The sequence below is a fragment of the Erythrolamprus reginae genome, chromosome 1 (genome assembly GCF_031021105.1).
Source record: "Erythrolamprus reginae isolate rEryReg1 chromosome 1, rEryReg1.hap1, whole genome shotgun sequence".
Classification (NCBI taxonomy): Eukaryota; Metazoa; Chordata; class Lepidosauria; order Squamata; family Dipsadidae; genus Erythrolamprus; species Erythrolamprus reginae.
The window spans coordinates 2,352,133-2,378,474 of NC_091950.1; the positions used below are offsets into that span (position 1 = coordinate 2,352,133).

The window sequence follows — 26,342 nt, forward strand, 5'->3', positions numbered from 1 at the left end:
ATTGATCCGTGGAACAGTTTGTCTCCAGAAGTTGTGAATGCTCCAACACTGATGTTCTTAAGAAGTTGGATAACCATTTGTCTGAAGTGGTGTAAGGTTTCCTGCCTAAGTGGGGGGTTGGACTAGAAGACCTCCAAGGTCCCTTCCAACTCATTGTTGCCATTATTTCAATGGGAAAGACAGGTTCACTTAACAACAGTGCTACTAACTTAAGAAACTTCAGTGATTCACCTTAACTGGCAAGGGAGGTGGTGAAATGGAGCAAAGCTGGTTTGACACCTACAGTATCTCAGGCAAAATTTGGGACTCAAGATCTGGCCGTAAGTTTGAGGGACCCATGGAGCTCAAGAAGAGAAAGGTGTGGGGAAAATGAGCAGGACAGGGTGGGTTAAAATGGGAGGGATCCATGGAGCTCAAGAGAGGAGAAAGGTGGGAAAATGATCAGGAGAGGGTGGGTAAAAACGGGAGGGACCCATGGAGCTCAAGAGGAGAAAGGTGTGGGGGAAATGAGCAGAACGGGGTGGGTAAAAACGGGAGGGACTCATGGAGCTCAAGAGGAGAAAGGTGTGGGGGAAATGAGCAGAACGGGGTGGGTAAAAACGGGAGGGACTCATGGAGCTCAAGAGGAGAAAAATGTGGGGAAAATGAGCAGGACAGGGTGGGTAAAAAATGGGAGGGACCCATGGAGCTCAAGAGGAGAAAGGTGTGGGGAAAATGAGCAAGACAGGGTGGGTAAAAAATGGGAGGGACCCATGGAGCTCAAGAGGAGAAAGGTGTGGGGAAAATGAGCAGGACAGGGTGGGTAAAAACGGGAGGGACCCATGGAGCTCAAGAGGAGAAAGGTGTGGGGGAAATGAGCAGAACGGGGTGGGTAAAAACGGGAGGGACTCATGGAGCTCAAGAGGAGAAAGATGTGGGGAAAATGAGCAGGACACGGTGGGTAAAAAATGGGAGGGACCCATGGAGCTCAAGAGGAGAAAGGTGTGGGGGAAATGAGCAGGACAGGGTGGGTAAAAACAGGAGGGACCCATGGAGCTCAAGAGGAGAAAGGTGTGGGGAAAATGAGCAGGGCAAGGTGAGTAAAAACGGGAGGGACTCATGGAGCTCAAGAGGAGAAAAATGTGGGGAAAATGAGCAGAACGGGGTGGGTAAAAACAGGAGGGACCCATGGAGCTCAAGAGGAGAAAGGTGTGGGGGAAATGAGCAGAACGGGGTGGGTAAAAACGGGAGGGACTCATGGAGCTCAAGAGGAGAAAAATGTGGGGAAAATGAGCAGAATGGGGTGGGTAAAAACGGGAGGGACTCATGGAGCTCAAGAGGAGAAAGGTGTGGGGGAAATGAGCAGAACGGGGTGGGTAAAAACGGGAGGGACTCATGGAGCTCAAGAGGAGAAAGGTGTGGGGGAAATGAGCAGAACGGGGTGGGTAAAAACGGGAGGGACTCATGGAGCTCAAGAGGAGAAAGATGTGGGGAAAATGAGCAGGACACGGTGGGTAAAAAATGGGAGGGACTCATGGAGCTCAAGAGGAGAAAGGTGTGGGGAAAATGAGCAGGACAGGGTGGGTTAAAATGGGAGGGATCCATGGAGCTCAAGAGAGGAGAAAGGTGGGAAAATGATCAGGAGAGGGTGGGTAAAAACGGGAGGGACCCATGGAGCTCAAGAGGAGAAAGGTGTGGGGGAAATGAGCAGGACAGGGTGGGTAAAAACAGGAGGGACCCATGGAGCTCAAGAGGAGAAAGGTGTGGGGAAAATGAGCAGGACAAGGTGAGTAAAAATGGGAGGGACTCATGGAGCTCAAGAGGAGAAAGGTGTGGGGGAAATGAGCAGGACAGGGTGGGCAAAAACGGGAGGGACTCATGGAGCTCAAGAGGAGAAAGATGTGGGGAAAATGAGCAGGACACGGTGGGTAAAAAATGGGAGGGACCCATGGAGCTCAAGAGGAGAAAGGTGTGGGGAAAATGAGCAGGACAGGGTGGGTAAAAACAGGAGGGACCCATGGAGCTCAAGAGGAGAAAGGTGTGGGGAAAATGAGCAGGACAAGGTGAGTAAAAACGGGAGGGACTCATGGAGCTCAAGAGGAGAAAAATGTGGGGAAAATGAGCAGAACGGGGTGGGTAAAAACGGGAGGGACTCATGGAGCTCAAGAGGAGAAAGATGTGGGGAAAATGAGCAGAACGGGGTGGGTAAAAACGGGAGGGACCCATGGAGCTCAAGAGGAGAAAGGTGTGGGGGAAATGAGCAGAACGGGGTGGGTAAAAACGGGAGGGACTCATGGAGCTCAAGAGGAGAAAGATGTGGGGAAAATGAGCAGGACACGGTGGGTAAAAAATGGGAGGGACCCATGGAGCTCAAGAGGAGAAAGGTGTGGGGGAAATGAGCAGGACAGGGTGGGTAAAAACAGGAGGGACCCATGGAGCTCAAGAGGAGAAAGGTGTGGGGAAAATGAGCAGGACAAGGTGAGTAAAAACGGGAGGGACTCATGGAGCTCAAGAGGAGAAAAATGTGGGGAAAATGAGCAGAACGGGGTGGGTAAAAACGGGAGGGACTCATGGAGCTCAAGAGGAGAAAGGTGTGGGGGAAATGAGCAGAACGGGGTGGGTAAAAACGGGAGGGACTCATGGAGCTCAAGAGGAGAAAAATGTGGGGAAAATGAGCAGGACAGGGTGGGTAAAAAATGGGAGGGACCCATGGAGCTCAAGAGGAGAAAGGTGTGGGGAAAATGAGCAGGACAGGGTGGGTAAAAAATGGGAGGGACCCATGGAGCTCAAGAGGAGAAAGGTGTGGGGAAAATGAGCAGGACAGGGTGGGTAAAAACGGGAGGGACCCATGGAGCTCAAGAGGAGAAAGGTGTGGGGGAAATGAGCAGAACGGGGTGGGTAAAAACGGGAGGGACTCATGGAGCTCAAGAGGAGAAAGATGTGGGGAAAATGAGCAGGACACGGTGGGTAAAAAATGGGAGGGACCCATGGAGCTCAAGAGGAGAAAGGTGTGGGGGAAATGAGCAGGACAGGGTGGGTAAAAACAGGAGGGACCCATGGAGCTCAAGAGGAGAAAGGTGTGGGGAAAATGAGCAGGGCAAGGTGAGTAAAAACGGGAGGGACTCATGGAGCTCAAGAGGAGAAAAATGTGGGGAAAATGAGCAGAACGGGGTGGGTAAAAACAGGAGGGACCCATGGAGCTCAAGAGGAGAAAGGTGTGGGGGAAATGAGCAGAACGGGGTGGGTAAAAACGGGAGGGACTCATGGAGCTCAAGAGGAGAAAAATGTGGGGAAAATGAGCAGAATGGGGTGGGTAAAAACGGGAGGGACTCATGGAGCTCAAGAGGAGAAAGGTGTGGGGGAAATGAGCAGAACGGGGTGGGTAAAAACGGGAGGGACTCATGGAGCTCAAGAGGAGAAAGGTGTGGGGGAAATGAGCAGAACGGGGTGGGTAAAAACGGGAGGGACTCATGGAGCTCAAGAGGAGAAAGATGTGGGGAAAATGAGCAGGACACGGTGGGTAAAAAATGGGAGGGACTCATGGAGCTCAAGAGGAGAAAGGTGTGGGGAAAATGAGCAGGACAGGGTGGGTTAAAATGGGAGGGATCCATGGAGCTCAAGAGAGGAGAAAGGTGGGAAAATGATCAGGAGAGGGTGGGTAAAAACGGGAGGGACCCATGGAGCTCAAGAGGAGAAAGGTGTGGGGGAAATGAGCAGGACAGGGTGGGTAAAAACAGGAGGGACCCATGGAGCTCAAGAGGAGAAAGGTGTGGGGAAAATGAGCAGGACAAGGTGAGTAAAAATGGGAGGGACTCATGGAGCTCAAGAGGAGAAAGGTGTGGGGGAAATGAGCAGAACGGGGTGGGCAAAAACGGGAGGGACTCATGGAGCTCAAGAGGAGAAAGATGTGGGGAAAATGAGCAGGACACGGTGGGTAAAAAATGGGAGGGACCCATGGAGCTCAAGAGGAGAAAGGTGTGGGGAAAATGAGCAGGACAGGGTGGGTAAAAATGGGAGGGACTCATGGAGCTCAAGAGGAGAAAGGTGTGGGGGAAATGAGCAGAACGGGGTGGGCAAAAACGGGAGGGACTCATGGAGCTCAAGAGGAGAAAAATGTGGGGAAAATGAGCAGAACGGGGTGGGTAAAAACGGGAGGGACTCATGGAGCTCAAGAGGAGAAAGGTGTGGGGGAAATGAGCAGAACGGGGTGGGTAAAAACGGGAGGGACTCATGGAGCTCAAGAGGAGAAAGATGTGGGGAAAATGAGCAGGACACGGTGGGTAAAAAATGGGAGGGACCCATGGAGCTCAAGAGGAGAAAGGTGTGGGGAAAATGAGCAGGACAGGGTGGGTAAAAATGGGAGGGACCCATGGAGCTCAAGAGGAGAAAGATGTGGGGAAAATGAGCGGGACGGAAAAACCCATGGAGTTCAAGAGAGGCTCTTTTTGCCTTGCTTTGTTGGGACTGCCACCTCTCGCTGTCCCTCCCCCCACTCCGTTCGCCTAAGCTTCGTCTGCCGGCAGCTTTTTTTTAAAAAAAAATCCTTAGTGTTTTGGATTTTCTTAATGGGCTTGCACCCATTATTGGCTTTTCCATTGATTCCTATGGGATACATTGTTTCATCTTACGAACTTTTCACCTTACGAACCTCCTCCAAACCTCCTCCCGGAACCAATTACATTGGTAAGAGGAGGTATTACTGTACAATGTTGTTTGAAGTATGTGTGTGTTTTATGCTTTTCACCTCCCAGAAATGCATGTCAGCCTGCTTGGAGATCAAAACCTTCTAATGTTGGTACATGGGGCGACGTTTGAAGAGTGTTCGGAAAATGCAAATTGTGCAGAACGCAGTCGCGTGAGCAGTCATGGGCTTTTCCAGACATGCACATATCTTTCCAACACTCCATGGACTGCACTGGCTGCCAATTGGTTTCCAGACTCAATTCAAAGTGTTGGTTATGACCTATAAAGCCTTACATGACATCGGACCAGATTACTTGAGGGACCACCTACTGCCACATGAAACCCAGCGACCGGTTAGGTCCTACAGAGTCAACCTTCTACAGGTCCTGTCAACTAGACAATGGTTTTTAGTGGGACCTAGGGGAAGAGCCTTCTCTATGGGGGCTCTGGCCCTCTGGAATCAGCTCCCCCCAGAGATCCGTGCTGCCCCTCCTCCTCTCTTTTCATAAAAGTCTTAACACCCATTTATGTCGTCAATCTTGGGCCAATTAGATCTTAGTCCCTGGCCAACAGATGAATGTATGAATGTTGTATGAATGACTGGGACTGATTTTTAATACAATTTAGGGATTTTAGTTAACCATGCCCCGAGTCTACGGAAAGGGGCGGTATACAAATCTAATAAATAAATAAATAAATAAATAGATAGATAGATAGATAGATAGATAGATAGATAGATAGATAGATAGATAGATGATAGATGAATAGAATGAATAGAATGAATAGAATGAATAGAATGAATGAATAAATAAATAAATAAATAAATAAATAATAATGTAGCTTTGTTTTCTATCCCTTCAAGAAAGATTGTGTTGGAAAGAGATAACTCTCACATATTGGCGAAATTAGTATTTAGCCAAGTCAAACCAATCGAACCAAACCCAGCTAAACAATTATCCAGTCAAACCAAACCCAGCTAAACAATTATAGCTGGCAGCCCTTGAGAACTTTAGGTGTTGATGCAATTCCTCGAGTTGTAACTCTTGTTCCAGAGCTCCTAGAAGAACATTTGTAGCAAGAACTCTGTTCAGCTCAGGTTTACCAAGCCACAAAATAATGTTAGGCATACGCCTTTGCTTTGTGTAGGGAAAGGTCTAGACCTGTGATGGTAAACCTATGGCATGTGTACCACAGGTGGCACGTGGAGCCATTCCTGAGGCCCACAAAACACTGTCCTATGTCAGCTCCAGTGTGCTGGCCAGATGATTTTTGGCCTTCCAGAAGATAGTGGAAGGTCCTTTAAGCGTTCCCCAGGCTTCAGGGAAGTTTAGCCACTTCTGGATTTTAGCAGTAGAACAAGCATTTTATAAAAAAGAGATTTCAATACTGTCTTGGAATATTACAGCTAGTATAACACAGTGAAATCTAACATTTAATTTGGATCAATTGTAGCTTCAGAACACAGCTGTGGAATGCTGACTTTTGTCTTATCTTTTCCTTTATTTTAGAGGATTGGCAATGACCTACTTGGCCAAGGATGAGAATTTTCCCCAAAATAGAAGAGGAATATAAGGACTTAGAGAAGAAACTTCAAAGAGATGAACAAAATTAAAATATTAAAATAATGATGGACCTGAAAAAACATAAATTAAATTTGCTAGAAAACAAAGATATAGCAAGAAATCTAAAAAATTTCCAAGAATTTTTTTTTTTTGAACATGCTAATAAACCAGGAAGATGGTTAGCCTCTAAAAATGGTAAGGCACCAGGACCAGATGGATTACTGGTAGAAATGTATAAAATATTTGAAGAAACATTTGGAATTGTGATGTTAGAACTTCATAATGAACTAATATTGAAAGCTAAAGTACCATATTCTTGGATAGAAGCATTTATCACTTTGATCCCAAAAGAAAAAACTAATTTACAAAAATTTAAAAATTACACATTGATCTCGTTGTTGAATGTGGACTACAAAATATTTGCTTCAATAATAGCAAATAGATTTTTAAAAAATTCTCAATGAAATTATACATTCTGACCAAAATGGAATTTTACCAAAAAGACAGTTTAAAACAATATGTGTATGATTTTAAGTACTTTAGAATATTATGAACAACACCCTGTGCCTTAATGTTCTTAGATGTGCAGAAAGCTTTTGATAATGTCAACTGGCAATTTATGTAGTCATTTTGATTCCTTCCACAATAATGTTGGAAGTGCTTAAATAAATTATTACTGTAGGGCAGTGATGGCAAATTTAGGGCATGAGTGCCATAGGTGGCACACAGAGCCATATCTGCTGGCACGCGAGCCGTTGTCCTAGCTCAGCTCCAACTGGCATGTGTGTGCTGGCCATCTGATTTTAGGCTCATACAGAGGCCCCGGGAGGGCTTTTTTGGCTTCCAGAGAGCCTCCAGGAGGATGGGGGAGGGCATTTTTACCCTCCTCTGGCTCCAGCGAAGCCTTTGGAGTCTGGGGAGGGCAAAACACCAGAAGTTGGAAAACAGGCCATTTCTGACCTCTGAAGGCCTCGAGGGCTGTGGGAATTATGGGTTCCCAGGAATTATGGGTGTGGGCACTCACAGATGAGCGATAGCGTGCCCGCACACTGTTTCGGCAGCCAAGGAAAAAAAGCTTTGCCATCACTGCCATAGGAGGGAAAAAAGAAATAAAAATAGATCAAACAAGGAGAGGGGTGGCATCCAAATCTAATAAATAAATAAATAAATTGTCAGGTCTGCTTTGCTCAGAATTTAGGAAAGTAAAACTCAGTCCATTTTGAATTTCAAAGGTCACTTTTACTAAATCAGAAGTGAATGCAACGAAAGAAAAGCAAAGTCTGAAGAAAAAGGCGTGCAAAATGCCTATTACAAAGTAACCCCAACAGCCCCCTTTGGCAGTCCATCCAATCCAAAGTGTCCATGAGCATCAGGTGGGGGCATCTTCGCTGGCATGTCACACTTCTGGAATGCACAGCCATTGACCTTGAGTTGGTGAGAAGCAGCTCTGCTCTGCACATCTGGGCCAGGCTGCAGCTCCCTCCCCCTTTTCCTTTTCTCATACAAAATCAAAACTCCCATGGGCTCCTCCAGCATGCTTCCCCCCCAAATCCCGAATACCTCCCCCCACCCCCATTTCTTAATGACAGCCCATGCAGTGAAGATATGAAGAATAATGCAGAGTGGCTGACACAAGCATGAAGAAACATCATTTGCACTGGAGGCTTAAGCTGTGCGCTCCATGTCCATCCACTTTCCATTCTGTACAATATGTTGTCCATTCAACCTGTAACGAAAAACCAAATCTTACTTTAACCTGTCAACAAAATGTAAGTTCTCAGTCATATCTCTAACAGGGCTGTGCAGGGACCCACCTGGCATCTCTCAGGACAGACTGCAAATATGGAGGACCATCTAAGATGCTCAGCATGGGGGCAGATGAGAGCCGCTGCGACCTGGGCATCACCTGAGGATCCTAGCTGAGAACCAGAAGGGGCTGCTGGCGGCTACTTAAGATCTCCTAAGACGCCAGAAACGCCAAGGACCATCTAAGACGCTCAGCGTGGGGGCGGGTGAGAGCCGCTGCGACCTGGGCGTCACCTGAGGAGCCTAGCTGAGAACCGGAGGGGGCTGCTGGCGGCATCCGGTTCTGGTGGGGAAGCAGGAGGAGGGAGGAGGCTGCAGTTCCTCGGACGACAGGTGAAACATCTAGAATATAGGGGGGATTTGATTGTGTCAGCGAACTTGTTTCTGGAAATTCTTGTGGGGTGAGTTGTCCCTGCCTTTGGAACCCCCACTCGACACTTCTGTGTGCCAATTAAAAAATTTACCAGCCACAGAAGAGTCAGAAGAGGCGGATTCTGATCAGCTGGGCTGCGGAAAATGGCGGCCGCCACTGAGAACTGACTTACATGGAGGAATGAGGGGGAAAGAACGAGAGGCAAGAGAATGAGGAGCGAGAGAACGAGAGATGAGTGTCGTGGATTGTGCTGCTTGGAGGTGCTCGAGGTGGGCCTGGGACGCTGGTGCGTTTTTGGTGGGAGCACCCAGCGCTGGAGGGTCTGCCGATTGAAGAGCCAGCGTGGAGAGGCCGGGCTGATTGTCGTTGCTGAGAACGAGGTCTGCGAGGGGAGAGGAACTGAGGAGGATGTCGGAGTGACGCCCACGAGAGGAGAGGAGTTGGGGAGAATGCCGGGGCAATGCCGAGGCTGTGTTGTGAGCGTTTGGAGCTGTTTTGTGAGCGTTTGGAGGTCCTGCAGTGCTGTTTGGCAAAGGGAGATGCGGAAATGTCACTTGGAGTGCAGCGACACCAACGGAAGGTGCAGACCAACGACCGGCGAGAGCCAGAGGTCCTGGGGGGAGCCAAGGAGCCGGAGGCAGAATCGGGTAACATCAAGAGGAGATGCCTTATCCAGGACTGGGACATTCCCCTACCCCAACCCCCTCTTTTGCCCTTTTTTGGGACATTGAACATACTATTAATCCAGAACTTAGTAACTGAGAACTGATATGACTTTGCTGCTGACCAATTTCCTATATTCCTATATTCTCTCTATATATACACTTTATATGCGGCTGATTGGATTGGATTCATTTTAATCAACTAAATTACTGCACTATTATCTATATTTTATATATTCTATATTTTATGTGTATCTATTACCTTTATTAGTATTTTAATCTTTAGTATTTTTAACTATAAATTGATTTATATTTTAACTAAATTATTGGGGGGGGGGTTAACGATGGATAATTGGGGTGGGTGTAGTACGTATGGAGTGAATGATTGGTATGGATGGGATGGGTGGGATGGGTGGGGTTACAATATGGGTAAGATGAATGGGAACGATGTAAATAACATATTTGGCCTACCGGGCACTGGAGAGGCAGGAGGGGGGGAGACATCTATCTCTGGGGGGACAGAGGGTCAGGATATTTCGGTGTTGCTGGGGAGAGGCAGATATAGCGGGAGCCATGGAGCTAGCCGTTCCAGGGGAAGGAGGGATCGTTGCTTAATAACGATCCCTTGTTCCAGCTCTGTGAGCTCAGCCCAGAATTCTGGTGACGAGTGTAATTCTGGCCCTGGGCTCAGGTTGCTGCTACTCAATGCCAGATCGGTGGTAAATACAGCTCTCCTCATCTGGGATTTAATCCTGGATGAGGAGGCCGACCTGGCATGTGTAACTGAAACCTGGCTGGGCCCGGAGGGAGGAGTTCCTCTCTCTGAAATTTGCCCAGCCGAGTTTCAGATATGGCATCAACCTCGACCCCAGGGAAGGGGGGGGGAGGAGTGGCTATTATAGCCAGGGAGAGCCTTTGCCTGCATAAACTCATTGCTCCGGAGATTGCGGGTTGCGAGTGCCTCCTGGTGAAGTTGGACTTAGGGGTTCAGGTGGGCTTGTTTCTCATGTACCTGCCTCCCAGCTGTGTGGCACAAGCCCTGCCTGTGCTACTCGAGGAGGTAGCCGGGCTGGCAGTGGGGTTCCCCAGACTTATTGTCTTGGGGGAACTCAACTTGCCGTCGCTCGGTGAAACTTCTGGACTGGCACAGGAGTTCCACCATGATAGCAATGGACCTGACCCAAGTAGTACACGGTCCGACTCATGAGGGGGGGCACACACCCGACATGGTATTCCTCTCTGAGCAACTGAGTAATGGTCTGAGATTAAGAGGCTTAGAAGTGTTGCCTTTGTCATGGTCAGACCATTTTCAACTGCAGCTTGACTTCCTGGCTCCAATCCTCCCCCGCAGGGAGGCAGAACCAATTAAGTTGTTCCGCCCCAGATGACTGATGGACCCAGAGGGCTTTCAGAAGGCACTTGGGGTTATTCCAGATATACTCGTCCACAGTTCGGCAGAGTCTCTGGCTGAGGCCTGGAACAAGGCGGCAGCGGAGGCCCTTGACCGAATTGCGCCGTTGTAACCTCTCTACAGCACTAGACCCCGTAGAGCTCCATGGTTCAACAAGGAGCTCCGGGAGTTGAAACGCCAGAAGAGATGTCTAGAGAAGCGATGGAGGAAAGTAAGTCCGAATCCAATCGAACACTTGTAAGAGCTCATATTAAGACTTACAAAGTGGCACTCAAGGCGGCAAGATGCGCATATTATGCCACTTTAATTGCATCAGTGGTATCTGATAAGCAGAAGATAAGAACAAAAAATGACATTAAAGGATTGCAGATAAAAAGCCGCTCTGTTTAGGGTAATCCGCTCCCTCCTTAATCAGGGGGGAGTTGGGGAGCCCTTGCAGAGTAGTGCTGAGGATTTTAACGCGTTATTCACTGATAAAATCACTCGGATCCGAGCGGACCTTGACTCTAATTGTAAAACAGAGTTGACTGAAAATGAGTCAGTCGAGGTGACTGGTGCTAAACGCCTTTGTCCATCTGTCTGGGAGGAGTTTGACTTGGTGACACCTAATAAAGTGGACAAGGCAATTGGAGCTGTGAGTTCCGCCACCTGTTTACTGGATCCGTGTCCCTCTTGGTTGGTTTCGGGCAGTCGAGAGGTGACACGGAGCTGGGTCCAGGAGATTGTCAACATCTCCTTGGAGAGGGGGTCCTTTCTGGCCCTTTATAAGGAGGCACTTGTGCGCCCCTTCCTCAAGAAGCCTTCCCTGGACCCAGTCGTGTTTAATGACTACCGTCCAGTCTCTAACCTTCCCTTTATGGGGAAGGTTGTTGAGAAGGTGGTGGCACTTCAACTCCAGCGGTCCTTGGAAGAAGCCGATTATCTAGGTCCTCAACAGTCTAGATTCAGGCCCAGTTACAACATGAAAACTGCTTTGGTCACATTAATGGATGATCTCTGGCAGGCCCGGGAAAGGGGCTTGTCCTCTGTCCTGGTGCTCCTTGACCTCTCAGCGGCTTTCGATACCATCGACCATGGTATCCTTCTGTGCTGGCTGGTTTTCCTCCTACCTCTCTGGTCGGTCGCAGTCGGTGTTAGTGGGGGGGTCAGAGGTCGACTTTGAGGTCTCTCCCTTTTAGGGTGCCTCAGGGGTTGGTCCTCTCCCCCCTGCTATTTAATATCTACATGAAACCACAGGGTGAGATCATCCAAGGGCATGGGGTGAGGTATCATCAATATGCCGATGATACCCAGTTATACATCTCAACCCCATGTCCAGTCAATGAAGCAGTGGAAATGATGTGCCGGTGCCTAGAGGCTGTTGGGGCCTGGATGGGTGTCAACAAACTCAAACTCAACCCAGACAAGACGGAGTGGCTGTGGGTCTTGCCTCCCAAGGACAATTCCATCTGTCCGTCCATTATCCTGGGGGGGAAATCATTGACCCCCCTCAGAGAGGGTTGGCAACTTGGGCATCCTCCTCGATCCACAGCTCACATTAGAGAAACACCTTTCAGCTGTGGCGAGGGGGGCATTCGCCCAGGTTCGCCTTGTGCACCAGTTGCAACCCTATTTGGACCGGGAGTCACTGCTCACAGTCACTCATGCCCTCATCACCTCGACACTCGACTACTGTAACGCTCTCTACATGGGGCTATCTTTGAAAAGTGTTCGGAAACTTCAGATCGTGCAATGCAGCTGCGAGAGCAATCATGGGCTTTCCCAAGTATGCCCATTGTTACACCACAGTCTGCATTGGTTGCCGATCAGTTTCCGGTCACAATTCAAAGTGTTGGTTATGACCTATAAAGCCCTACATGGCACCGGACCAGATTATCTCAGGGACCGCCTTCTGCTGCACGAATCCCAGTGACCGGTTAGGTCCCACAGAGTGGGTCTTCTCCGGGTGCCGTCAACTAAACAATGCCGCTTGGCGGGACCCAGGGGAAGAGCCTTCTCTGTGGCGGCCCCGGCCCTCTGGAACCAACTCCCCCCAGAGATTAGAATTTTCCCCACCCTCCTTGCCTTTCGTAAGCTACTTAAAACCCACCTCTGCCGCCAGGCATGGGGGAATTGAGATGCTCTTTCCCCCTGGGCCTTCACAATTTCATGTATGATATGTCTGTATGTATGTTTGGTTTTTTTATATTAATGGGTTTTTAAATCATTTTTAGTATTTATTGGATTATTATTGTACATTGTTTTATTATTGTTTTTAGCCGCCCCAAGTCTCCGAAGAGGGGCGGCATACAAATCCAATAAATTTTTTTAAAAAATGGGATTCATCTAAGGAGGCTAAAACCCTGTTTGAATTTTGCCATCTGGACAGTTTAGTGGTGGGGAGCATTCCTGCCATGTTTGCCTCCAAACACTTAAGGATGCATATGAGTGTCCACCCACTCAGAGACTTAAACGTCATAGTTTCTCTGGGCATGGAGAGGCCTCTGGTCCTGGTACTAGCCTTGGTTGAAACAATGAAAACCATGCATGGACTGAAGGGGTTGCTAAAATTCCCACCAGGCAGAAAGCCTCAGTACAATCAAGAATGTGGAACTAAGAGAGTTCTTCACTGAGAGGTGGCAGCTGAAGTACAAGGGAAACTTTTCCCAGCCATCCCAAGGAAGTATCAGGACCTGAGAGAGATGTTGGACGAACTTCCCCCTCATCAGCCTGCAGACTGTCCAATCAAAATTGGCCCAGGGGCTAAGTTGCTGAAACCAAAGTGCTAATCAATGACTCCAAGCAAATTAGAAGAGTTCCATGCATTTATTGACAAAAACTTAGCTCAGGGTTTTATCCAACCAGCCAGACACAGAATGGATGCCCCAGTCCTATTTAGGGAGAAAAGGGAGCGATCTTTCTGCCTCTCTGTTGTTAGAGAGTTGAACATTGTCTGTGTGGAAAATATAAATTTCCTTTCCCTCATGAAGGACATTGTTTGTTTTGACTGTTTTTATGCTTTGGGGATTTTTAGAATTTAAATTTAACCAATTGGATTTAAACTGGCCTATATTGTTTTATTATATGTTGTAAGCCGCCTCTGGTCCTTGGCATAAAAGTCCAATAAATAAATAAAATATGTTGACCCATTTGGCAAAGGGTTAATTTTTTTTTCAAAGTTGAACTTGCAGGAGGCTTACGGTTGTGGTCCACCAGTGACCAATGGATTTGGCAGCAGATTTAAATAGTGAGGAGGTTGGGGAGGGACATGGGCAAGTCCTATAGTCTGGGGAAGGCTTGGACAAGTACTTTGAATGGGAGGCAGAGATGGGGCTAGGGCAGTCTGACAGGTATCACTGCCTTTGGAATCAGACATGAGATAAAAGAACAGCTGGAACTTGTTCCCAGTGTGTGCATGCGCAGAGTCGCCAGGTGAAGGGAACAGCAGAGGAACAAAGGTTGACTTGGGAGAAAGGCCACAGGTGGACACTGAAAATGAGCCAGGGTGGCGCAGCAGGTAGAGTGCTGTACTGCAGGCCAGCTGACTTGTAGATCTGAAGGTCAGCGGTTCAAATCTAATCACCGGCTCAAGGTTGACTCAGCCTTCCATCCTTCCGAGGTGGGTAAAATGAGGACCCGAATTGTGGGGGCAATAGCCTAGCTCTGTTAAAAAGTGCTATTGCTAACATGTTGTAAGTGGCCCTGAGTCTAAGGAGAAGGGCGGCATAAAAATTGAATGAATGAATGAATAAATGAATGAATGAATGAAAAGCCCCTCCCATAGGGAATAAAAGAGGAGTGAACAGGGAGGGGAGTTTGCAGAAGACAATTAATTTGCTTAATTTGTTCATTCTTGCCAAGTATTGCAACATCTGAAAGATATTGGTCTGGCCACTCTCCAAGCCTGATAAAGATTCGATTAGATTTATTCGATTTGTATGCCGCCCCTCTCCGGAGACTCGGAGCGACTCACTACATAAAGGTTGATAATTGGGAGCTATCTTGAAAAACTGTGGGAGATGAAAGACTTTTCTGGTGTGAAATTCACTGTACATTAAATAAAAGAGGTTTTATTGGGGTGAGGAATCTGCTTCATGGTTTGGGAAAAGCCAGAACACTTACTACCACTTTAGAATCAAAGAAGGAGATGAGTGGAAAATCTCTTTCAACAGTCTGCTGGACTGTTTCCAGTTTAAGATGCTCCCCTTTGGACTACAAGGGGTGCCCACAGTATTCATGGAGCTGATAAATGAAGGCCTGCATGAGAACCTGTATAAAGAGGGGTTGGTTTATCTAGATGACATTTTAATTTACTTAGAAATGAAACCTGAGCATGTGAAAATAGTAAGAGCTGCCCTCCAAAAACTTCATGCTGCTATGGTGAATGCCAAACTATCCAAATGTAAATTTCATCAAGATAAGATTGACTATTTATACCATGAAGAAATCAAAGCGTGTTAGTACTATGTACAAGATAGTTGGGTTTCAATATATAAACAAGCTAACAATGAATGTTTGTATGTACTGAAGTACTATAGCTTTAAGAGGTAGTGTTGCAAATGGCCATAAGAGGGAGCCAGAAAGAATGATTCTCTCTCTCTGTTCTCTCTGTTATTCTGCTGGTTCACTGTGATTTATTAACACCCTCCTTCCCTCCCATTTTATGGTCAGCATCACAAAGACTCCTGGAGTTTTCCCCATTCACAATAGTTTGCAAAAATGGGGAAGGAGAGGAAAGGAAATGCTCGTGCTGAATTAATTTTAATGACACTTTGAATGATTCCTGCCTTACCTGATAAATCTGGAAGTTGATGAGCATCAACCACTGCAACAAAAGATGGGCTGGAATTAGTGAAATACATATTATGAAAATAGTTAGGTTGTAGAGGTATTTTTTAAAAAAAGTAAATGCATGGGCTTATAACTTCTAGCAATAGCAATAGCATTTAGACTTGCATACCACTTCACAGTGCTTTATATGCCTCTTATTTAAAGAGGTTTACAGGGGCAGCATATTGCCCCCAACAATCTGGGTCCCCATTTTCCTGACCTCAGAAGGATGAAAAACTGACTCAACCTTAAGTCGGTGAGAATCAAACTGCTGAACTGAAGGTAGCCTGCAGAACTGCATTCTAACCACTGTGCCACCACGAGTCTTAACATTATATATGTTTTAAATGGTCTACATTTATAAAGTATATTAGATTTCCTATCTAATAATTTCTATGAAGATAAGAACATAGAACATAAGAAGAGCCATGCTGAATCAGGCCAAAGCCCATCGAGTCCAGCATTCTGTGTTACACGGTGGCCCACCAATTGTACATGGGGATCTTGAGCAGAGAAAGAAGGCAAAACCCTCCCTTTCCATTGATGCCCAACAAATGGGATCCAAGGGAATCCAAGCTGCCTCAACCAACATAGAGGTGGCACATGGACATCCATTTCAATAAACGGGAGTGGATACCAGGACATATGAAGAGAGGTTGCTGGAACTAGGCATGGATAGTCTAACAAAAAGAAGGGCCGGGGGGGACATAATAGCAGTGTACAGGTATTTGAGGGGTTGCCATAGAGAGGAGGGCACCAGGGCACCAGAGGGCCAGATAGTATGTTGCGTTTTCTTACCTTTCTATCCAGTTTCTTCAAGTTTTTTTACAAGATCATTTCTGTTGCATTTCCTAAGAACAAGAATGCAAACCTCTCGAGCATCTTCTCCATAATGTTGACTCAGGAGATCTACAACTTTTCCTCGACCAGCTTTCTCCAGTTGAACTCTAGGAATGTTTGGCTTTCCTTCATAATCAATGGAACTTAGCATCCATGTAAATTGTTCAAATTCGCTCTCAGTGAGTTCATTCAATGCTTTGTAAATAGCTTCTTTCACAGTATTATTCATTTCTGCCATGAGGAATTATATCTGATCTAAAATTAAAATTAGAAAATTAATGTAATATGGAAAATGTAAATGGAAGGAAACAATATTAAAGTTAGCTCATTCACAAAGGTTGGTGTGTGTCACCTGTTCCATACTTTCTAGGCAGACTATATTCCTAAAACATCGACAACATTCATCCTGACCAGTGGCCGGTAGTATACACCCACCTGGGCACACACATGCTCCTGCCTGCCCCTTGCTTTGGCTGTCTCCTGTGATTTGGTGGAGGGCAGAGCTGGGCAGGGAATAGCCATGGGTGCAACGCTTGGCAAGGAAGGGTGGTAAGGGAGACATGCCTTACCCAAATAGAAATTTATTTATTTATTTATTTATTTGTTTGTTTGTTTGTTTGTTTATTTGTTTGTTTGTTTGTTTGTTTGTTTATTCGTTTATTCGTTTATTCATTTATTCATAGAAACATAGAAACATAGAAGTCTGACGGCAGAAAAAGACCTCATGGTCCATCTAGTCTGCCCTTATACTATTTTCTGTATTTTATCTTAGGATGGATATATGTTTATCCCAGGCATGTTTAAATTCAGTTACTGTGGATTTATCTACCACATCTGCTGGAAGTTTGTTCCAAGGATCTACTACTCTTTCAGTAAAATAATATTTTCTCATGTTGCTTTTGATCTTTCCCCCAACTAACTTCAGATTGTGTCCCCTTGTTCTTGTGTTCACTTTCCTATTAAAAACACTTCCCTCCTGGACCTTATTTAACCCTTTAATATATTTAAATGTTTCGATCATGTCCCCCCTTTTCCTTCTGTCCTCCAGACTATACAGATTGAGTTCATTAAGTCTTTCCTGATACGTTTTATGCTTAAGACCTTCCACCATTCTTGTAGCCCGTCTTTGGACCCGTTCAATTTTGTCAATATCTTTTTGTAGGTGAGGTCTCCAGAACTGAACACAGTATTCCAAATGTGGTCTCACCAGCATTCTATATAGTGGGATCATAATCTCCCTCTTCCTGCTTGTTATACCTCTAGCTATGCAGCCAAGCATCCTACTTGCTTTCCCTACCGCCTGACTGCACTGTTCACCCATTTTGAGACTGTCAGAAATCACTACCCCTAAATCCTTTTCTTTTGAAGTATTTGCCAACACTGAACTGCCAATACAATACTCAGATTGAGGATTCCTTTTCCCCAAGTGCATTATTTTACATTTGGAAACATTAAACTGCAGTTTCCATTGCTTAGACCATTTATCTAGTAAAGCTAAATCATTTACCATATTACAGACGCCTCCAGGAATATCAACCCTATTGCACACTTTAGAGTCATCGGCAAATAGGCAAACCTTCCCTACCAAACCTTCCCCTATGTCACTCACAAATATATTAAAAAGAATAGGACCCAGAACAGATCCTTGTGGCACACCGCTTGTAACCTGACTCTGCTCAGAATACTCGCCATTAACAATAACTCTCTGATGTCTACGCTTCAGCCAGCTGCAAATCCATTGAACTATCCAGGGATTAAGTCCAATCTTCACTAATTTATCTATCAGCTCTTTATGTGGAACCGTATCAAAGGCTTTGCTGAAGTCCAGGTAGGCAATATCCACGGCACCACCTTCATCCAACACCTTTGTGACATAGTCAAAGAAATCATTTATTCATTTATTCATTTATTCATTTATTCATTTATTCATTTATTCATTTATTCATTTATTCGTTTATTCGTTTATTCGTTTATTCGTTTATTCGTTTATTCGTTTATTCATTTATTCGTTTATTCGTTTATTCATTTATTATCTATCTATTTATTTATTAGATTTGTATGCCGCCCCTTTCCAAAGACTTGGGGCGGCGCACAATACAATAAAAACAGTTCATAACAAATCTAATAATTTACAATTTAAAATATTAAAAAAACCCATTATTAAACAGACATACATACAAGCATACCATACATAAATTGTATAGGCCCGGGGGAGATATCTCAGTTCCCCCATGCCTGACGACAAAGGTGGGTTTTAAGGAGTTTAAGGAGGAAATGATTTGGGCTGCCTCATAAAATCCGTAAGTGAGAGTAAAGTTGAATTTCTCATGTAGGACTGGACAGACACAAAAATGTCACGTGCCATTTAATGGACTTGGGGCTTTCATACCTGTCCCCCCCTTGCCTTCTGCCCGGTTGTTCAGCATCAAACAGAAGCCCCACATATTGAGCAATGATGGAGGTCCCGTTCTCTGCATCTGGCCCATAATGGCTTGCAACCCACTCCCAGGAGGCAAGACCCCTTTTCTTCTTTAATACAGTGGACTGTATTAAAAAAAGGCCATCTTAAAAGCCACTGGACCGTATGTAAGGCAAATAACTAAAGGCAAAAGGAAGAAGAAGCCACTATGGTTAGCAGTGATGTAAGGGCTATAGTCAATGAAAAAAAGGAGGTATAAAGAGTCTGGAAGTATAGCTGATAGAGAGGTGTATAAAATGAGACAGAAGGAGGAGAAACAGATAATATATGCTGCTAACACACACAAAAAAATTAAACAGGAAAAATTGGAACAGGAATTAAAACAAATAGAAACAGAACTACAATTAAATCCAAAAAATAAAAAAATCAAGGAGAAAAAAGATCAAATTAGACATGCAATTAACCTCATACATCAGGAAGAAATGGTAGAGAAAATTAGAACAGCCAAGCAAGTATACTTTGAACAAGCCAACAAACCAGGCAGATGGCTGGCTCACAAATTAAGAAAACAAAAAGAAAGGAAAATTATAGATTGGAAGATGAACAAGGTATCTTAAAATATGACAAAGAAGAAAAGAAATCAATAGCAGTACAATACTATAAGAATTTATATGCATATGAAGAGGTAAAAAAGGAAGAAATAGAAAAATATATTGAATCATCAAATATGAAAACATTAACAGAAGAGCAACAACAAGAATTAAATAGACCAATTACCTTAGTTGAATTACAGACAGTGGTAAAATAACAGAAAAACAATAAAGCAACTGGTATAGATGGTATACCAGCTGAATTATAAAAACAAGAAATAAAAATATTAGAAAACAATATGTTGGAAATTTACAATAAGATAGCCCCAGAAGCAATGATACCCCAAACATGGTCAGAAGCACTAATATCACTTATACCCAAAACAGAAACAGAAAAAGAAAAAATTCAAAATTATAGACCCATATCTCTACTGAACACGGACTATAAAATATTTATTACAATTTACGCAACAAGGATTTTTTAAAAAATGAATCAATTAATACATCGAGAGCAAAATGGTTTTCTCCCCAAGAGACAAATTAGAGATAATTTGAGTATAATAATAGACATGCTGGAATACTATGAAGAGCACCCTGAGAAACAGATGGCGTTGGTTTGGAAAAATTTACAACTGTCATTAGGAGGAAGAATTAATTCAATAAAAATGAGTGTCCTACCCAAGCTCCTCTTCCTATTTCAAACAATCCCTATAAATCCAGGCAAAACTTTCTTTAAAGAATTCAACAAAATAGCATTAAATTATATATGGTTAGGTAAAAAATTGAGAATTAAATTAAAGACACTACAAGACGTGAAAGAAAGAGGAGGCTTGGGATTACCACATTTTAAATTATATTATTATGCAACATCATTAGCGTGGATCAGAGAATGGATTATGTTAGAGAATAAACATATATTGACTATTGAAGGTCATGACCTATTATTAGGTTGGCATGCCTATCTCTGGTACGAAAGAGATAAAACACATAAATATTTTTAAAAGCATATCTTAAGAAATTCTCTTATCCAAACATGGAAGAAAATTAAAAAACAACAATATACCAAGATACCAGAGTGGGTTTCACCAATAGAACTAACATACCATCCTAGCCTAATCAGACCCCAAAATACAATTAGGTACAAATAACTACTGGATCAACAAACAAATATAAAAACAAAAGAAGAATTAGAACAAAATGGCAAAATTATAGATTGGTGGACATACTTACAACTAAAATACGTATACCAAAAGGATAAAAGGGAATATGGTTTCCAAGTGGGAAGAAACAATTTGGATAGGACACTTCTAAAATATGATGAAAAAATAATTGGCAAAATATATAAATATCTGATTAGATATGAAACAGAAGTGGAAATCATAAAAGAAAATATGATAAGTTGGGGGATAAATTTTGGCTATACAATTGAATTAGAGAAATGGGAAAAATTATGGATTAATAATTGGCAGATGACAAAATCAACAGCCTTCAAGGAAAACCAACTAAAAATGTTTTACAGGTGGCATCTATCACTGGAAAGACTTTCAAAAATGTTTCCAAAAGTTTCATCATTATGCTGGAAATGTAAAAAAGAAAAAGGTACATTCTATCAACAATGGTGGACCTGTATACTGGCAAAAAACTATTGGAATAAGATAACAGATTGGCTCAAAGAAATAACAAAGGAAGAATTTGGGAAAAAACCCCAGAATTATACTTATTAGGCATTTTTAATTAAAAAAAAATGAAAAAAGAAGTAAGATACTTAGCCATTCATATATTAACAGCAGCTAGGATAGTATACGCCCAGTATTGGAAAATAGACAAAACACCAGAAGAAAGTATAATAATCAAAAAAATACTAGACTCTGCAGAGATGGACAGGATGTCAAAAAAAACTAGAGAGAAAAGAAGACTCAGATTACTATAAGATATGGGGAAATTTTTACGACTGGCTAAAGAAAAGAACAACGGAGAAATGATTAAAATTCAAGCAAAGCAACTCGTCAAATAAAAGAAATATTTAATGACAAAGGAAAATTCTCGGATCGAACAATCAAAAATGATGTGAGGAAACTTTTGTTTCCCAAATGTTGTATCTATATGTTTTGTTTTGTTTTTGTATTATTATATGTGATATTTATTGTATTGTATCCCTTTTTTGTTATTTTTGTTTTGTTTACTTGTTACTTGTTTTATTTAACTATGTCAAAAAATGAAATAAAAAAATTTAAAAATATGTTAAAGGGTTAAATAAGGTTCATGGGGGAAGTGTTTTTAATAGGAAAGTGAACACATGAACAAGGGGGCACAATCTGAGGTTAGTTGGGGGAAAGATCAGAAGGAATGTGAGAAAATATTATTTTACTGAAAGAGTAGTAGATCCTTGGAACAAACTTCCAGCAGAAGTGGTTGGTAAATCCACAGTCACTGAATTTAAACATGCCTGGGATAAACATATATCCTCCTAAGATAAAATACAGAAAATAGTATAAGGGCAGACTAGATGGACCATGAAGTCTTTTTCTGCTGTCCATCTTCCATGTTTCTATGTTTCTTCCACAGTTGGAACGTCTGGGGGCCAGAACAGCTTTTGCCAGGTAGGGACCAACACTCAAATCCTCACTTCTTCTGCTGAATCATTTGGTGAAACATTAACAGCAAAGACAGCACCAGAACTCTACACCGCATATCAGCACCCTGAAAAGCCAGAAGACTTTGTCTAAATGAAACCACAGGAACTAAAACCTTTCCCAGAAACAAGGCTAATTCACAAGCCAGAAACATAAGTCCTTTCATCCCAGTATCAAGGGCAAAGAGCCTCCTTCTCCAGACCCACTTTAAGCTCAGCTGAACAACCTCTTCCTTCCCAGAACACGTTTCGTCCCTGCAGAAATTACTGTCATCAGAAACTACCGATAGCTGTAAAGTCTGCATGTTTTGACAACGCACTGGTCCTTCCAAGGCAAGTCTATCACACAAATAGGGACCTCAAGATCCAACCATCCCATATTTAAGGGTTTCAATGTGAGACTTACCTTTCTGGTGAAGTAAGGGAGGTTGAAACCTAAATTGACTCAAAATTTGTGAGCAGAGAAATAAAGCTTTGTCCTGAGTCCTCCTTTTAAAAAGCACTTTCGTTTTCAAACGTGCTTCGTGTTTCCTCCTTATAGCTCTTCTTGAGCGAGTTATGTTTCCTGTGTAAGCAGCCTGTTGTTTCCTTAAGGTCTTCCACACCTTTCCTGCTTCTTTCTCAACCTCTTTCAGTTGTAATAACAGGAAAGAGTTTGGAGACCTATGCCGATTCTTTTTCTCCCATTGGCAAGAAATGCAGAGAAGGCTGCAGGGAAAACAAAGCTCTTCTCCTGGATGGTCTGAGTCAGAGAAACCCCCATTTTTGTTTAATCTCAAGTTTAGTCTCTGTTCCATTTCTGGAAGGCCCCTGAGAGCCTTCTCAAAGAGATTTGGGGCTAATGCCCCTTTCTTTTTGTAGGCATGGTTAGAATAATTTTTCCACCCTGTCCTGCCTGTTGCCCACCCCTGTCTTTGCCTTCTGTCCAGTTGTTCAATGTTAAACAGAAGCCCCACAAATTGAGCAATGATGGAGGTCAGGCTCTCTGCATCTGGCCCATAATGCCTTGCACCTCCCTCCCAGGATGCAAGACCCCTTTTCTTCTTCCACAGTTGGCACCTCTGGAGGCCAGAATAGCTTTTGCCAGGCAGGGACCAACACCCAAATCCTTGCTTCTTCTGCTGAAGCATTTGGTGAAACATTGACAGCAAAGACAACACCAGAACTCTACACCACATGTCAGCACACTGATAAGCCAGGAGAGTTTGTCTATATTACAACAACACCTGGAACTCTGTGGGCCCTGACCGGTTACATGGATATATAAGGCTGGAGACCGACCCGTAGTTGGAGAAAGCCATCCTGGAACTTCACCATGCCATGGGAAAATGCAGTGGGTCTCCCCCCCTCCCCACTGCCACCAGTGACCTTACCTTCTTCTGCTCCTGTGGAGGTAGCGCAGTTTCAGGATGGCAAACAGCTTCTGCCAGCAGCGGCAGCGGAACTTGCTTTGGAGAGCCCAAGCAAGGAAGCTCTTCACCTTCCCAGAACTTCACCCTGCCAGGGAGGAGCACAGTGGGGTTTCCTCCCCACCACCACCACCAGTGGAGGCTTTACCTTCTACTGAAGAGGTAGAGTTGGTGGGGAAGGCAGGGAGAGCACCAGGGAAAGCAGCAGGCAGAGGCGGAGGAGGCTGAGAGGGGCCTGGGTGTGCGGATTCCGACGACCCTGGCTCGGCAATCAAGGCTTCATCCCAGGCTCTGCAATGAACCAGAGCCCTTAGAACCCCACCCAGGAATTGTTTGTGCAGCGCTCATCATAGGGAGATGGGCCAGCTGAGGACAGGGCGCCCCTCCTGAGCCGGACGAATGAGCCCAGGCACCGATTGGTCGCCCCCCCCCCGTGCTGCTCAGCTGGCAAACCGCAGCCGATCCTCTTTGCAAACCAGAGCTGGTCTTGAACTCCGGACGCGCCCCTCACCTCCAAAGGACAGCCGAGCAGGGTGCTTCGGAACCGGGCCGGCTGTGGAGCCAGGCGTGACCTCCAAGCAGTGGCGGTGGTGGCAAAAGAAGAAGAGCCAGCCACTGGGTGAGCCTGCAACCGGACAGCCCAAAGCGGCAAAGGAGAGAAAAAAGCAGGCGACCCCACAGTCGGGCTGCTTCTCGCGGCTGCAAAGAGGCAGAGCGACCCTCGACTTCTTTCTACAGCAGCAGGAGGAGGAGGCCGGCACGGAGGGCTCCAGCTTCCCACAGCCAGGAAGAAAGAGGAGCTGGTCCCGAATGCGTCACACAGTGGGGCAGCTCTGCCCAGCCGGACTTCCGCTCCTCCCCCCCGGAGCTCGCGACGGGCGGCTTGTTTCTCTCTCGCCAGCCAAGCTTCCCAGCCACCAGGAGCTTCTCCCCGCGGTGTCCGAGCGACAAAGAGAGACGTGCGGCTGGAGAATCACTCCTCCGCCTCCTGCTCCTGCTTTTCCCGGCGCTTTGCCTGCCTCCCCCCGACCGTCCGCTTCCCCGTCTCAAGCCACCCCCTGGGAAGCAGACTGGAGTGGCGAGCTGGGGAAGCGGGTGGTCGGCGGGAGGCTGGCAAAGCGCCGGGAGGGCTGGAAGCGCCGCAGGGACATCACAAACTTCCAAGCCTTCCCCTTACTCCGGAGTCACTCAGGTCTGCTCGGCGGATGGGGTCTGGTCTGTACAAAAAAAAATGGGGAGAGGCCCTTCCTACCCGAGGGAAGATGTTTGTGTGTGTGTGTGTGTGTGTGTGTGTGTGTGTCGGGCCGAGCGTGTGTGTGTGTGTGTCCAGGGGCATTGGGGGGAGGACACCACGGGGAGAAGCTCCTGGTGGCTGGGAAGCGAGCAAGCGAGAGAGACCAGCCTTCTTCGGATTGCACGTCACGCTCGATCGCTCTCCCGCCCGCCCGCTCCAAGGACGCCCTGGGGAGAAGCTTCTGACGGCTGGGAAGCGAGCAAGCGAGAAGGGCAATGAAAACCGCCTTGACGCCCTCCCTTCCCCCGCCCACTTTTCCCTCCTTCAGTAACTTAGAACTAAGGAGGAATTACCTGACAGAACAATTGATCCGTGGAACAGTTTGTCTCCAGAAGTTGTGAATGCTCCAACACTGATGTTCTTAAGATGTTGGATAACCATTTGTCTGAAGTGGTGTAAGGTTTCCTGCCTAAGTGGGGGGTTGGACTAGAAGACCTCCAAGGTCCCTTCCAACTCATTGTTGCCATCATTTCAATGGGAAAGACAGGTTCACTTAACAACAGTGCTACTAACTTAAGAAACTTCAGTGATTCACTTTAACTGGCAACAGAGGTGGTGAAATGGAGCAAAAACTTTGGACTCAAGATCTGGCCGTAAGTTTGAGGACTACCTGTACGTGAACTCTTCTGCTGGAGGCAGCCAGGTTAATGTTAAAAAATAAATGAAAAGGAAGGGAAGTGATACATACACACACAAGGAAAAAAAAAAACCCAGAATGTGCAGTTCCCGACTGTTACTGATTTAAACTTGTGCTGCTACTGACTTGTGGTTTCAGGAAAAGCCAAAAAAAAAAAAAAAAAAAGACTGATGGAACTTTTTTCTGACTAAGAACTTTTCCTGATTAAGAACTTTTACTGGACTTAAAGTTTTGCTTTTTTTTTTTTTTTTGCTGTTGATGATGAGGTAATAATACCACTCTATAAGGCCCTGGTCAGACGGCACCTGGAGTATTGCATCCAGTTCTGGTCACCACACTTCAAAAGAGAAATAGAGACTCTGGAAAGGGTGCAGAAAAGAGCAACTAAAATGATAAAAGGACTAGAGACCAGGTCATAGGAGGAAAGGTTGCTGGAACTGGGCAGGGATAGTCTAGTAAAAAGAAAGGCTGGGGGGGGGGAGGGACAGGATGGCTGTATAAAGGTACTTAAGGGGTTGCCACCAAGAGGAGGGGGACACACTGTTTTCCAGGGCAACAGAGGGCTGGATGAGGAACAATGGTTGGAAGCTGACCAAGGAAAGTTTCAACCTGGAGATAAGGAAGAGCTTCCTGACCGCAGAACAACCTGCCTGCGGAAGTTGTGAACTCCACAACTCTGGACACTTTCAAGAGGAGATTGGACTGCCATTTGGCTGGAGTGCTGTAGGATGTCCTGCTCAAGCAGGGGGTTGGACTTGATGACCTGTAAGGTTCCTTTCAACTCTAATAAATAAATAAATGAATGAATGAATGAATGAATAAATAAATAAAATATTATAATGCAACCTAAAGTATACTTTTTTGTCATTACATTGAATAATTAATTCTTTCCTGCTCTCTTCCTTTTCATATTTTGGGATTTTTCCCCCTTCTCCTTCCTTTTCTTGCCCTTCTCTGTCTCTAAACCTTGGACAAATCGCATTGATATAATTGTGCTAGTTTAAATAATGTATTATCTTTATTACTTTTATTACTACCATTATCATTGCTAAAACTTCATAGATTTAGATTTACTTTACCGACTTATTGCAAGATTATATTGTAATTATTGATTTACACATTTATTTTAAAAAATATTAACGTATCAATTATTAATTACCATTTGTCAATTACCATATATTAACTACCACCACTTTTTAGACATATTTAAAGATATTAAGGATATTTTGTCATTGA

General features: G+C 44.9%; 1 protein-coding gene across 7 annotated transcripts in view; it reads right to left on the minus strand.

The window, feature by feature from the left end:
* Nucleotides 1-26,342, minus strand: part of LOC139162732 (NACHT, LRR and PYD domains-containing protein 3-like) — a 255,679-nt gene that overhangs the window by 226,517 nt on the left and 2,820 nt on the right. Inside the window, exons 1-4 of one of the 7 annotated variants that reach the window (XR_011558380.1) lie at nucleotides 23,687-24,502; nucleotides 16,084-16,380; nucleotides 15,248-15,280; nucleotides 7,442-7,950 (exon numbers count right to left, since the gene is read on the minus strand). The gene's annotated coding sequence lies outside the window, so the exon portion shown is untranslated. Of the gene's footprint in view, nucleotides 1-7,441; nucleotides 7,951-15,247; nucleotides 15,281-16,083; nucleotides 16,381-16,477; nucleotides 16,693-22,172; nucleotides 22,403-23,139; nucleotides 23,467-23,686; nucleotides 24,503-26,342 lie in introns of those variants that run through there. The other 6 variants (XM_070743563.1, XR_011558379.1, XM_070743553.1 and 3 more) reach the window with 6 other exon arrangements.